This window comes from Pleurodeles waltl, chromosome 5, assembly GCF_031143425.1.
Source record: "Pleurodeles waltl isolate 20211129_DDA chromosome 5, aPleWal1.hap1.20221129, whole genome shotgun sequence".
Classification (NCBI taxonomy): domain Eukaryota; kingdom Metazoa; phylum Chordata; class Amphibia; order Caudata; family Salamandridae; genus Pleurodeles; species Pleurodeles waltl.
Window position 1 is genome coordinate 1,363,224,105 of NC_090444.1, and position 15,670 is coordinate 1,363,239,774.

Below are 15,670 nucleotides of genomic sequence, written 5' to 3' on the forward strand. Positions count from 1 at the left end.
GTAGGCTCCTTCAGGTGTTGCTAGCCTATCCTCTCTCCTAGGTAGCCAAACCCTCTTTTCTGGCTATTTAGGGTCTCTGTCTCTGGGTAAACTTTAGATAACGAATGCAAGAGCTCATCCGAGTTCCTCTGCATCTCTCTCTTCACCTTCTGATAAGGAATCGACTGCTGACCGCGCTGGAAGCCTGCAAACCTGCAACATAGTAGCAAAGACGACTACTGCAACTCTGTAACGCTGATCCTGCCGCCTTCTCGACTGTTTTCCTGCTTGTGCATGCTGTGGGGGTAGCCTGCCTCCTCTCTGCACCAGAAGCTCCGAAGAAATCTCCCGTGGGTCGACGGAATCTTCCCCCTGCAACCGCAGGCACCAAAAAGCTGCATTACCGGTCCCTTGGGTCTCCTCTCAGCACGACGAGCGAGGTCCCTCGAATCCAGCAACTCTGTCCAAGTGACCCCCACAGTCCAGTGACTCTTCAGTCCAAGTTTAGTGGAGGTAAGTCCTTGCCTCACCTCGCTGGGCTGCATTGCTGGGAACCGCGACTTTTGCAGCTACTCCGGCCCCTGTGCACTTCCGGCAGAAATCCTTTGTGCACAGCCAAGCCTGGGTCCACGGCACTCTAACCTGCATTGCACGACTTTCTAAGTTGGTCTCCGGCGACGTGGGACTCCTTTGTGCAACTTCAGCGAGCACTGTTTCATGCATCCTTGTAGTGCCTGTTTCTGGCACTTCTCTGGGTGCTACCGGCTTCAGAGAGGGCTCCTTGTCTTGCTCGACGTCCTCTCTCTCTGCTGGTCCAATTTGCGACCTCCTGGTCCCTCCTGGGCCTCAGCAGCGTCCAAAAACCCTAACCGCATGATTTGAAGCTAGCAAGGCTTGTTGGCATTCTTTCGGCGGGAAAACACTTCTGCACGACTCTCCACGGCGAGTGGGATCAGTCCACCAAAGGGAAAGTCTCTAGCCCTTTTCGTTCCTGCAGAAACCTCAGCTTCTTCTGTACAGTAGAAGCTTCTTTGCACCCGCAGCTGGCATTTCCTGGGCATTTGCCCATCTCCGACTTGCTTGTGACTTTTGGACTTGGTCCCCTTGTTCCACAGGTACCCTAGATTGGAAATCCACAGTGTTGCATTGCTGGTTTGTGTCTTTCCTGCATTATTCCTCTAACACGACTTCTTTGTCCTTAGGGGAACTTTAGTGCACTTTGCACTCACTTTTCAGGGTCTTGGGAGGGTTATTTTTCTAACTCTCACTATTTTCTAATAGTCCCAGCGACCCTCTACAAGGTCACATAGGTTTGGGGTCCATTCGTGGTTCGCATTCCACTTTTGGAGTATATGGTTTGTGTTGCCCCTATCCCTATGTTTCCCCATTGCATCCTATTGTAACTATACATTGTTTGCACTGTTTTCTAAGACTATACTGCATATTTTTGCTATTGTGTATATATATCTTGTGTATATTTCCTATCCTCTCACTGAGGGTACACTCTAAGATACTTTGGCATATTGTCATAAAAATAAAGTACCTTTATTTTTAGTATAACTGTGTATTGTGTTTTCTTATGATATTGTGCATATGACACTAAGTGGTACTGTAGTAGCTTCACACGTCTCCTAGTTCAGCCTAAGCTGCTCTGCTAAGCTACCATTATCTATCAGCCTAAGCTGCTAGACACCCTATACACTAATAAGGGATAACTGGGCCTGGTGCAAGGTGCAAGTACCCCTTGGTACTCACTACAAGCCAGTCCAGCCTCCTACATTGGTTGTGCAGCGGTGGGATAAGTGCTTTGAGACTACTTACCACTCTTGTCATTGTACTTTTCATAAGAGAAAAATATACAAAACAAGGTCAGTGTATATACACATAGCCAAAAAGTTTAGCATTTCCTCTTTTCACTCTTTTCTAAGTGCTGAAAAGTACTGCTAACTTTCTAAAAAGTTCTAAAAAGTTTAAAAAGTTTTTTTTCTCTGTCTTTCTAAAAGCTCTGACAAACTTTTTATCTTTTACTATCACTTTAACTCTCTCTAAAAATGTCTGGCACAGGCCAAAATGTTGATCTGTCCAAACTTGCATATGATCACCTTAGCTGGAAAGGAGCAAGGAATCTCTGCATAGAGAGAGGTTTGAGTGTAGGGAAGAATCCTTCCTTAGAACTGTTAATTAACATGCTTAGAGTACAGGATAAGGCCATAAGTGCCCAATCTGTAGAAAAAGTAGCTAATGGTTCTCAATCAGATCCAGGGACTCCCCCAGGAAAAGATTCAGGAAAGAAACTTCCTAGCCTGCCCATTACTAGACAGTCTAGCATAGTTGGTAATGATGAGGAGCCACACCATATAAATAGTGTTGTCTCACATCATAGCAAAAGCATTTATTCTCACCATACTGGTAGTGATGTTTCTGTTAGCCAAGCTGTTAGGGTGGCTTCTGTAAGGGACAGGTCTCCTTCTGTCCATTCTCACCATACTTCTGTTTCAAGGCATGTCCCTCCCACCCACCCTGATGACAGATTGTTAGAAAGGGAGCTCAATAGATTGAGAGTGGAACAAACCAGACTGAAGCTCAAGAAGCAACAGCTGGATTTGGATAGACAGACTTTAGAAGTAGAGAAGGAGAGACAGAAACTGGGTTTAGAAACCCATGGTGGCAGCAGCAGTATTCTCCATAGTCATCCTGTAAAAGAGCATGATTCCAGGAATCTGCACAAGATAGTTCCCCCTTATAAGGAGGGGGATGACATTAACAAGTGGTTTGCTGCACTTGAGAGGGCCTGTGTTGTACAGGATGTCCCTCAAAGGCAGTGAGCTGCTATCCTATGGCTATCATTTAGTGGAAAAGGTAGGGATAGGCTCCTTACTGTGAAAGAAAATGATGCTAATAATTTCCAAGTTCTTAAGAATGCACTCCTGGATGGTTATGGCTTAACCACTGAACAGTACAGGATAAAGTTCAGAGAGACCAAAAAGGAGTCTTCACAAGACTGGGTTGATTTCATTGACCATTCAGTGAAGGCCTTGGAGGGGTGGTTACATGGCAGTAAAGTTACTGATTATGACAGCCTGTATAACTTGATCCTGAGAGAGCATATTCTTAATAATTGTGTGTCTGATTTGTTGCACCAGTACTTGGTGGACTCTGATCTGACCTCTCCCCAAGAATTGGGAAAGAAGGCAGACAAATGGGTCAGAACAAGGGTGAACAGAAAAGTTCATACAGGGGGTGACAAAGATGGCAACAAAAAGAAGGATGGTAAGTCTTCTGACAAGGGTGGGGACAAATCTAAAAATGAGTCTTCATCAGGCCCACAAAAACACTCTGGTGGGGGTGGTGGGCCCAAATCCTCTTTTAATCAGAACAAGGACAAGAAACCATGGTGCTATTTATGTAAAATAAAAGGCCATTGGACAACAGATCCCAGTTGTCCAAAGAAAGGCACCAAGCCTCCTACCACTACAACCCCTACTGCTACACCTAGTGTCCCTACTAATAGCAGTGGTGGTGGGAGCAAACCTACTAATAGCCAATCCAAGGGAGTAGCTGGGCTCACTATTGGTAACTTAGTTGGGGTTGGCCTTGTTAGGGAGGCCACAGAGGCCGTGTTAGTCTCTGAGGGGGCTATTGATTTAGCCACCTTAGTTGCTTGTCCCCTTAATATGGATAAGTACAAGCAGCTACCCCTAACAAATGGTGTTGAGGTTCAGGCCTACAGGGACACTGGTGCCAGTGTGACTATGGTCATAGAGAAACTGGTCCACCCTGAACAACACCTACTTGGTCACCAGTACCAAGTAACCGATGCTCACAACAACACACTTAGCCACCCCATGGCTGTTGTAAATCTCAACTGGGGGGGGTTACTGGTCCAAAGAAAGTTGTGGTAGCTTCAGATTTACCTGTAGACTGTCTATTAGGGAATGATTTGGAGACATCAGCTTGGTCAGATGTGGAGTTGGAGGCCCATGCAGCAATGCTGGGCATCCCAGGGCATATTTTTGCTTTCACAAGGGCTCAGGCCAAAAAGCAAAAAGGACAGGGAAGCTTGGATCCTGGAACAATGGACCAAGTGCTCCCTAAAGCTAGGGCTAGTAGAAGCAAACCACTTCCTACTATCCCTCCCTCTACAGTGGATTCTACTTCTGAGGAAGAAGAATTCCCTCCCTGTGCAGAACCTACACCAGAGGAGCTGGAAGCAGACACTGCTGAGCTTTTGGGTGAAGGGGGGCCTGCCAGAGAGGAGCTGAGTGTGGCACAGCAAACCTGTCCCACATTAGAGGGTCTCAGACAGCAAGCTGTCAAACAGGCTAATGGGGATGTCAGTGACTCTCACAGAGTTTACTGGGAGGACAACCTCTTGTACACTGAGCATAGGGATCCTAAACCTGGAGCTGCCAGGAGATTAGTGATTCCTCAGGAGTACAGAAAGTTCCTCCTAACACTGGCACATGACATTCCCCTAGCTGGGCACCTGGGTCAAATGAAAACTTGGGACAGACTGGTTCCATTGTTTCATTGGCCTAGGATGTCTGAGGACACAAAGGAATTTTGTAAGTCCTGTGAAACCTGTCAAGCCAGTGGCAAGACAGGTGGCACCCCAAAGGCACCCCTTATTCCACTGCCTGTGGTTGGGGTTCCCTTTGAAAGGGTAGGGGTTGACATAGTTGGCCCCCTTGACCCACCTACTGCTTCAGGCAATAGGTTTATCTTGGTGGTAGTGGACCATGCCACAAGATATCCTGAAGCTATTCCTTTAAGGACCACTACAGCACCTGCAGTGGCAAAGGCCCTCCTGGGAATATTTTCCAGGGTGGGCTTCCCAAAGGAAGTGGTATCAGACAGGGGAAGCAATTTCATGTCTGCATACTTAAAGGCCATGTGGAAGGAGTGTGGTGTAACGTACAAGTTCACAACACCCTATCATCCACAAACAAATGGACTGGTGGAGAGATTTAATAAAACTCTCAAAGGCATGATTATGGGTCTCCCTGAAAAACTCCGCAGGAGATGGGATATCCTTCTACCATGCCTCCTTTTTGCCTACAGGGAGGTACCCCAGAAAGGAGTGGGCTTCAGCCCCTTTGAACTTCTTTTTGGACACCCTGTTAGGGGTCCACTCACACTTGTAAAGGAGGGTTGGGAACAACCTTTAAAAGCTCCTAAGCAGGATATTGTGGATTATGTACTTGGCCTCAGATCAAGGATGGCTGAGTACATGAAAAAGGCCAGTAAAAACCTTCAGGCCAGCCAAGAGCTCCAGAAGCAATGGCATGATCAGAAGGCTGTTTTGGTTCAGTACCAACCAGGGCAGAAAGTGTGGGTCTTGGAGCCTGTGGCCCCAAGAGCACTCCAAGATAAATGGAGTGGTCCCCACACAATTGTTGAAAAGAAGGGAGAAGTCACCTATTTAGTTGACTTAGGCACTGCCAGGAGTCCCCTTAAGGTGCTCCATGTCAACCGCCTGAAACCCTACTATGACAGGGCTGATCTCACCCTGCTCATGGCAACTGATGAGGGACAGGAAGAAGACAGTGATCCTCTACCTGATCTCTTCTCTTCCACAGAACAAGATGCTCTTGTGGAAGGTGTAGTTTTGGCTGATTGTCTTACTGCTGAGCAGAAAGACAATTGCATAAATCTCCTAGATCAATTCTCTGAACTCTTCTCTACTGTGCCAGGTACCACTTCTTGGTGTGAGCACACTATAGATACTGGAGACAGTTTACCTGTCAAAAGTAAGATCTATAGGCAGCCTGACCATGTCAGGGACTGCATAAAGCAAGAGGTCCAGAAAATGTTAGAACTAGGAGTGGTTGAGCACTCTGACAGTCCATGGGCTTATCCTGTGGTACTGGTACCAAAACCCCATTCCAAAGATGGAAAGAAGGAAATGCGGTTTTGTGTAGACTATAGAGGTCTCAACTTGGTAACCAAAACTGATGCTCACCCTATACCCAGGGCAGATGAGCTCATAGATACACTGGCATCTGCCAAGTATCTAAGCACTTTTGATTTGACTGCAGGGTATTGGCAGATCAAATTATCAGAAGATGCTAAACCTAAGACTGCATTTTCTACCATTGGAGGACATTACCAGTTTACTGTAATGCCTTTTGGTTTGAAAAATGCACCTGCCACTTTTCAGAGGTTGGTGAACACAGTCCTGCAAGGGCTGGAAGCTTTCAGTGCAGCATATTTGGACGATATAGCTGTCTTTAGCTCCAGCTGGGATGATCACCTGGTCCACCTATGGAAAGTTTTGGAGGCCCTGCAAAAGGCAGGCCTCACTATCAAGGCTTCAAAGTGCCAGATAGGGCAGGGTAAGGTGGTTTATCTGGGACACCTTGTTGGTGGGGAACAGATTGCACCACTTCAGGGGAAAATCCAAACAATTATTGATTGGGTTCCCCCTACCACTCAGACTCAGGTGAGAGCCTTCCTAGGCCTCACTGGGTATTACAGGAGGTTCATTAAGAACTATGGCTCCATTGCAGCCCCTCTTAATGACCTCACATCCAAGAAAATGCCTAAAAAGGTATTATGGACAGCAAACTGTCAGAAAGCTTTTGAGGAGCTGAAGCAGGCCATGTGCTCTGCACCTGTCCTGAAAAGCCCTTGTTACTCTAAAAAATTCTATGTCCAAACTGATGCATCTGAATTAGGAGTAGGGGCAGTCCTATCACAACTTAATTCTGAGGGCCAGGATCAACCTGTTGCTTTTATTAGTAGGAGGTTGACCCCTAGAGAAAAGCGTTGGTCTGCCATTGAGAGGGAGGCCTTTGCTGTGGTCTGGGCTCTGAAGAAGTTGAGGCCATACCTGTTTGGCACTCACTTCATTGTTCAGACAGACCACAAACCTCTACTTTGGCTAAAACAAATGAAAGGTGAAAATCCTAAATTGTTGAGGTGGTCCATATCCCTACAGGGAATGGACTATACAGTGGAACATAGACCTGGGAGTAGCCACTCCAATGCAGATGGACTCTCCAGATATTTCCACTTAGACAATGAAGACTCATCAGGTCATGGCTAGTCTTACTGTCCTTCGTTTGGGGGGGGGGTTGTGTAGGAAAGTACCATCTTGCCTGGCATGTTACCCCCATTTTTCACTGTATATATGTTGTTTTAGTTGTATGTGTCACTGGGACCCTGGTAACCCAGGGCCCCAGTGCTCATAAGTGTGCCTGAATGTGTTACCTGTGTAGTGACTAACTGTCTCACTGAGGCTCTGCTAATCAGAACCTAAGTGGTTATGCTCTCTCATTTCTTTCCAAATTGTCACTAACAGGCTAGTGACCATTTTTACCAATTTACATTGGCTTACTGGAACACCCTTATAATTCCCTAGTATATGGTACTGAGGTACCCAGGGTATTGGGGTTCCAGGAGATCCCTATGGGCTGCAGCATTTCTTTTGCCACCCATAGGGAGCTCTGACAATTCTTACACAGGCCTGCCACTGCAGCCTGAGTGAAATAACGTCCACGTTATTTCACAGCCATTTTACACTGCACTTAAGTAACTTATAAGTCACCTATATGTCTAACCTTTACCTGGTAAAGGTTAGGTGCAAAGTTACTTAGTGTGAGGGCACCCTGGCACTAGCCAAGGTGCCCCCACATTGTTCAGAGCCAATTCCCTGAACTTTGTGAGTGCGGGGACACCATTACACGCGTGCACTACATATAGGTCACTACCTATATGTAGCTTCACAATGGTAACTCCGAATATGGCCATGTAACATGTCTATGATCATGGAATTGCCCCCTCTATGCCATCCTGGCATAGTTGGCACAATCCCATGATCCCAGTGGTCTGTAGCACAGACCCTGGTACTGCCAAACTGCCCTTCCTGGGGTTTCACTGCAGCTGCTGCTGCCAACCCCTCAGACAGGCATCTGCCCTCCTGGGGTCCAGCCAGGCCTGGCCCAGGATGGCAGAACAAAGGACTTCCTCTGAGAGAGGGTGTTACACCCTCTCCCTTTGGAAAATGGTGTGAAGGCAGGGCAGGAGTAGCCTCCCCCAGCCCCTGGAAATGCTTTGTTGGGCACAGATGTGCCCAATTGTGCATAAGCCAGTCTACACCGGTTCAGGGGACCCCTTAGCCCTGCTCTGGCGCGAAACTGGACAAAGGAAAGGGGAGTGACCACTCCCCTGACCTGCACCTCCCCTGGGAGGTGTCCAGAGCTCCTCCAGTGTGCTCCAGACCTCTGCCATCTTGGAAACAGAGGTGCTGCTGGCACACTGGACTGCTCTGAGTGGCCAGTGCCACCAGGTGACGTCAGAGACTCCTTGTGATAGGCTCATTCAGGTGTTGCTAGCCTATCCTCTCTCCTAGGTAGCCAAACCCTCTTTTCTGGCTATTTAGGGTCTCTGTCTCTGGGGAAACTTTAGATAACGAATGCAAGAGCTCATCCGAGTTCCTCTGCATCTCTCTCTTCACCTTCTGATAAGGAATCGACTGCTGACCGCGCTGGAAGCCTGCAAACCTGCAACATAGTAGCAAAGACGACTACTGCAACTCTGTAACGCTGATCCTGCCGCCTTCTCAACTGTTTTCCTGCTTGTGCATGCTGTGGGGGTAGTCTGCCTCCTCTCTGCACCAGAAGCTCCGAAGAAATCTCCCGTGGGTCAACGGAATCTTCCCCCTGCAACCGCAGGCACCAAAAAGCTGCATTACCGGTCCCTTGGGTCTCCTCTCAGCACAACGAGCGAGGTCCCTCGAATCCAGCGACTCTGTCCAAGTGACCCCCACAGTCCAGTGACTCTTCAGTCCAAGTTTGGTGGAGGTAAGTCCTTGCCTCACCTCGCTGGGCTGCATTGCTGGGAACCGCGACTTTTGCAGCTACTCCGGCCCCTGTGCACTTCCGGCAGAAATCCTTTGTGCACAGCCAAGCCTGGGTCCACGGCACTCTAACCTGCATTGCACGACTTTCTAAGTTGGTCTCCGGCGACGTGGGACTCCTTTGTGCAACTTCGGCGAGCACCGTTTCACGCATCCTTGTAGTGCCTGTTTCTGGCACTTTTCCGGGTGCTACCGGCTTCAGAGAGGGCTCCTTATCTTGCTCGACGTCCCCTTTCTCATCTGGTCCAATTTGCGACCTCCTGGTCCCTCCTGGGCCTCAGCAGCGTCAAAAACGCTAACCGCACGATTTGCAGCTACAAGGCTTGTTGGCGTTCTTTCGGCGGGAAAACACTTCTGCACGACTCTCCACGGCAAGTGGGATCCGTCCACCAAAGGGGAGGTCTCTAGCCCTTTTCGTTCCTGCAGAAACCTCAGCTTCTTCTGTACAGTAGAAGCTTCTTTGCACCCGCAGCTGGCATTTCCTGGGCATTTGCCCATCTCCGACTTGCTTGTGACTTTTGGACTTGGTCCCCTTGTTCCACAGGTACCCTAGATTGGAAATCCACAGTGTTGCATTGCTGGTTTGTGTCTTTCCTGCATTATTCCTCTAACACGACTTCTTTGTCCTTAGGTGAACTTTAGTGCACTTTGCACTCACTTTTCAGGGTCTTGGGGAGGGTTATTTTTCTAACTCTCACTATTTTCTAATAGTTCCAGCGACCCTCTACAAGGTCACATAGGTTTGGGGTCCATTCGTGGTTCGCATTCCACTTTTGGAGTATATGGTTTGTGTTGCCCCTATCCCTATGTTTCCCCATTGCATCCTATTGTAACTATACATTGTTTGCACTGTTTTCTAAGACTATACTGCATATTTTTGCTATTGTGTATATATATCTTGTGTATATTTCCTATCTTCTCACTGAGGGTACACTCTAAGATACTTTGGCATATTTTCATAAAAATAAAGTACCTTTATTTTTAGTATAACTGTGTATTGTGTTTTCTTATGATATTGTGCATATGAAACTAAGTGGTACTGTAGTAGCTTCACACGTCTCCTAGTTCAGCCTAAGCTGCTCTGCTAAGCTACCATTATCTATCAGCCTAAGCTGCTAGACACCCTATACACTAATAAGGGATAACTGGGCCTGGTGCAAGGTGCAAGTACCCCTTGGTACTCACTACAAGCCAGTCCAGCCTCCTACATTTGAATGAGTCTTTTGGTGTGAGCGTGTGCTATATTCTTCACTGAGACTTGCTTAGTTTGAGAACAAGGACTCTGAGCTCTGCCTGTCTCAAGATATTAAATACACACACATATCTATCTTGAGAAACCACGGATGCCAACATGGGTTGGCTTGCCCAGTACCTACGTCTGCCCAGTGAACAATAAATATCTTCCCAAAGTTCTCCAAAATGCCCATTGGTGATTGTATGGAAGAGATAGAGTTCGTATCGTTTCATGTAAACCGATGCAATAAAATCAAGTCTTTACTGACATTTTTGTAGAAAAGGTAGCCTGAAATAGCATGTTACCTGTGCAACTAACTTCTTATGCTCTATTGGTTAGATGTACCTATGGGTTAGTGGCACTAATGTGTAAAATAGCAAATTGTAAATTGTGATGGTAAAGAACTCACATTTTGTGATCTGGTAAATGTAATGTACTATCGGGTCAATGTTCCAAATAGCAGTTTTTCAAAGATTTGCTTTCCTGAGACACTGTTTAGATAAAAGCACTTTGATTGCAAAACACAAACCTTACACAGACGCACAAATATTACATCAAAATTAGAAAATGCATTGTTGCACTCACACTGAAAAGCACAGGAGTTGGTAAATAATCGAGCATATGCATGTTATCGTATGAGAAAATGTGAAATGTCAGTTCAGATATCCTTGCTCATATATATGATTTTCCTTTATTTATCCCCCATAACAGATATACGTTTGTGTGTCTGTCTCTTTTTATGTTCTACAACGGTTTATTGTATATGATTTTCACGGTCCTAACCGAGACTTAAAAACTTTATTGTAATTACAGAACTGATCCACTTATTTTATGTTCTATAATGGCCCAATGTATATGATTATCAAGGCCTGAATCGAGAAATAAGCCCTATATTGCCATTTAGAACTGATGCACTTTGTAAATATGAGGTATTATTCCTGCTGGTATTTGTATATAATCTGTAATTTTGTCATTGTTCCTTTAAAATTAATAAAAAATATGTAAAGCACAGGAGTTGGCAAGAAACAAATGCTGGGCATCCCATCTGATGGAAGCTGCTAAAAATGCAAGCCAGGAAGGTCAACAGAGGAATCAGGAAGAAAAATAAAACAGAAATTTCCAATGAAGAAATTGAAATACTTTTGGATGAATGAGTGGCCAATAATGAGTAGCTTTTTGGGAAAGCTTCTTTAACTATTCCATAAGCCACCAAAAACAGAATCTGGAGCATAATAAAAAAGTGCACTAATACTGTGGGGTACTAACACACAATGCGGCAAAAATAAGAAAGCCATAGTATGACTTTAGCTCAAGAACTAAGGAGAAGCTTGCAAGTAGCAGGAGGAAAGTTGCTGGAACTTGAGGGGCCCCATCAACACAGCCATCACACACATTTGTGGATAAAGGAATAAAAAAATAAGTTAATATCAGAGGCTGTGTCTGGACTTACTTCTATTGACATGTCTCCACCTCCTCAGCCATCCTTAGGTTAGTGAATTAGAAGCCAGCAAATTCACTATGTATTTTTTTAATACAATTACCTTTATAAGTGTAACATGATATTTAATTTCTCCAAAATAACTTCAAAAAAATCCAAAATCTATTTTGTTTTGCATGGTAAGATACATTATGAGATTTGCATTCCACTGCTGGTAATGCTACATTTCTTCTTCAACATTATTTGACAATTAATTATCTGAAATGAGGTTAACAAATTTTAGCAATATAGTTACCATTACTTATTTGATGTATTTTATGCAACAAATACATTTTAAAAACATACAGTACTCCGATAAATTACACATGTTTCTACAAGTTACCAATGCAGTCCATGTCGTTGAGCCATGTCCGACTGTTAATCAGGGCCATATGTACCAAGCTATTACAACTTTCACAAACGGCTTAGTTTACAGAATTTTTGCGTTTACATCAAGACAAATATTCATTTTAATGCACAAACCAAAATTTGTCATTCTGCTATCACATTGCACAATTACACAACAGGTTTTTCTAGTGGCATTTAGGAATAGGCGTTCCTATCCTTTCATTGAGTCGCAGGCGGCTATGTGTTTTTTTCTTTTCTTTGGCCCAAATGCTGGCACTAATCATTTGCAGTTACCATCCTTATCAAGCTGGTGCTTACCCATTTGCAAAAGGGGAGGGGTCCCCATGGGATCCCTTCCTCTTTGTGAATGCATGGTCCAAAATATTTTCTGAGCAAGAAGTTTTGCCACGGACCACTGACTGCTAAAAAAAGAATATCTTTCAGAAATCAAATAGGTATTTTAAAAAACATTCTGTTCAATCCTGCTGAAATAAGGATGCAATCAAAAGAATATTTACATCCCAATATGAAAACAGTCACAGACATGGTGGTCTGCTGAGCCCAGCAGGCCAGCATCCCTGTGAGTGCCGCTATTCCCAAGGGGTTAGCAAATTGAGACCTACCTCATCATTATTCAAGAGGTAGGTCATTTGCTACCACCTTTTTGATTTGCAAACAGTGTCATTTTGAGTATTCTACCTCTGATCATCCAACTCGTAATTGCTAGTTGCTAAGTCTTGCAATGTGTGAAACACAAAACTTGATATAGGTACATTAGGCCCTGAGTGACACATTTCAGGTGCAAAGACTACGCCCGTGCCCATGCATTGGGTCAATGACAATCAGCTAAGACACTGTCAACATACCATATTTCACAGTTTTAGCACAGCAAAGTGAGCAATCCATGTTTAGTGCAACATTGTCATCATTACACACACATGATCCCTGCCATCAAGTTGGTGTAGGGGGCATATACAGCTTAGGGGACACTGCCAATGAGGCATTTGTTACCTACGTACAACGGTGCCACATCTGTTATGGACCACTGAATGCACAATAATTGCTGACTGAAAATTGACCCACATGTCCATCAGACAGTTAATCATTGTCCCTTGATGCACAAGCCACAATACCTGAGTCACTTGCATTACAATGCACCAGGGAAGTGCCATGGCAATTGTCACCCAATTACAAATAATGACATGGAGTACCATCTGAAATGGATTAGCCACAAAACGTTTGTAGGGAGTTGGCTCTGTATGCACTATTTCAAAGTAAGGAATAGTATGCACAGAGTCCAAGGGTTCCCCTTATAGGTAAGATAGTGGCAAAAAGAGATAATACTAATGATCTATTTTGTGGTAGTGTGGTCAAGCAGTAGGCTTATCAAAGGAGTAGTGTTAAGCATTTGTTGTACATACACAAGCAATAAATGAGGAACACACACTCAAAGACAATTCCAGGCCAATAGGTTTTTGTATAGAAAAATATATTTTCTTAGTTTATTTTAAGAACCACAGGTTCAAATTTTACATGTAATACTTCAAATGAAAGGTATTGCAGGTAGGCACTTTAGGAACTTTGAATAATCAAAATAGCATACACAGTTTTCATATAAATCACATATAGATATTTTAGAACTAGACACAGTGCAATTTTCAACAGTTCCTGGGGGGAGTAAGAGTTTGTTAGTTTTTGCAGGTAAGTAAACCACCTACGGGGTTCAAGTTTGGGTCCAAGGTAGCCCACCGTTGGGGGTTCAGAGAAACCCCAAAGTTACCACACCAGCAGCTCAGGGGCGGTCAGGTGCAGAGGTCAAAGTGGTGCCCAAAACGCATAGGCTTCAATGGAGAAGGGGGTGCCCCGGTTCCAGTCTGTCAGCAGGTAAGTACCCGCATCTTCGGAGGGCAGACCAGGGGGGTTTTGTAGGGCACCGGGGGGGACACAAGTCAGCACAGAAAGTACACCCTCAGCTGCGCGGGGACGGCCGGGTGCAGTGTGCAAACAAGCGTCGGTTTGTAATAGGAATCAATGGGAGACCAAGGGGTCTCTTCAGCGATGCAGGCAGGCAAGGGGGGGCTCCTCGGGGTAGCCACCACCTGGGCAAGGGAGAGGGCCTCCTGGGGGTCACTCCTGCACTGGAGTTTGGATCCTTCAGGTCCTGGGGGCTGCGGGTGCAGAGTCTTTACCAGGCGTCGCGATCTGAGGAGCAGGCAGGGGGAGCCTCGGGATTCCCTCTGCAGGCGTCACTGTGGGGGCTCAGGGGGGGCAACTCTGGCTACTCACGGTCTCGCAGTCGCCGGGGAGTCCTCCCTGAAGTGTTTGTTCTCCACAAGTCGAGCCGGGGGCGTCGGATGCAGAGTAGCAAGTCTCACGCTTCCGGAGGGAAACGCAAGTTGTTTTAAAGTTGCTCCTTTGTAACAAAGTTGCAGTCTTGGGTGGACACAGCCGCTGTCCTCGGGAGTTCTTGGTCCCTTTAGAGCAGGGCAGTCCTCTGAGGATTCAGAGGTCGCTGGTCCCTGGGAAAAGCGTCGCTGGAGCAGTGTCTTTAGAAGGGGGGGAGACAGGCCGGTAGAGCTGGGGCCAAATTCTCTGCAGGGTTTTTCAGCTTAGCAGTCCTCTTCTTCTTAGGTTGCAGGAATCTGAGTTCCTAGGTTCTGGGGAGCCCCTAAATACTGAATTTAGGGGTGTTTTTAGGTCTAGGGGGTTAGTAGCCAGTGGCTACTAGCCCTGAGGGTGGCTACACCCTCTTTGTGCCTCCTCCCTGAGGGGAGGGGGCACATCCCTAATCCTATTGGGGGAATCCTCCATCTGCAAGATGGAGGATTTCTAAAAGTCAGAGTCACCTCAGTTCAGGACACCTTAGGGGCTGTCCTGACTGGCCAGTGACTCCTCCTTGTTTTTCTCATTATCTCTCCTGGACTTGCCGCCAAAAGTGGGGGCTGTGTCCAGGGGGCGGGCATCTCCACTAGCTGGAGTGCCCTGGGGCACTGTAACACGAAGCCTGAGCCTTTGAGGCTCACTGCAAGGTGTTACAGTTCCTGCAGGGGGGAGGTGTTAAGCACCTCCACCCAGAGCAGGCTTTTGTTTCTGTCCTCAGAGAGCACAAAGGCCCTCACCACATGGGGTCAGAAACTCGTCTCTCAGCAACCGGCTGGCACAGACCCGTCAGTCCTGCAATGAACAATTGGGTAAAATACAGGGGGCATCTCTAAGATGCCCTCTGTGTGCATTTTTTAATAAATCCAACACTGGCATCAGTGTGGGTTTATTATTCTGAGAGGTTTGATGCTAAACTTCCCAGTATTCAGTGTAGCCATTATGGAGCTGTGGAGTTCGTTTTTGACAGACTCCCAGACCATATACTCTTATGGCTACCCTGCACTTACAATGTCTAAGGTTTTTCTTAGACACTGTAGGGGCATAGTGCTCATGCACCTATGCCCTCACCTGTGGTATAGTGCACCCTGCCTTAGGGCTGTAAGGCCTGCTAGAGGGGTGACTTACCTATGCCACAGGCAGTGTGAGGTTGGCATGGCACCCTGAGGGGAGTGCCATGTCGACTTAGTCATTTTCTCCCCATCAGCACACACAAGCTGGCAAACAGTGTGTCTGTGCTGAGTGAGGAGTCCCAAGGTTGGCATAAGACATGCTGCAGCCCTTGGAGACCTTCCCTGGCATCAGGGCCCTTGGTACCAGGGGTACCAGTTACAAGGGACTTACCTGGGTGCCAGGGTTGTGCCAATTGTGGAGACAATGGTACATTTTAGGT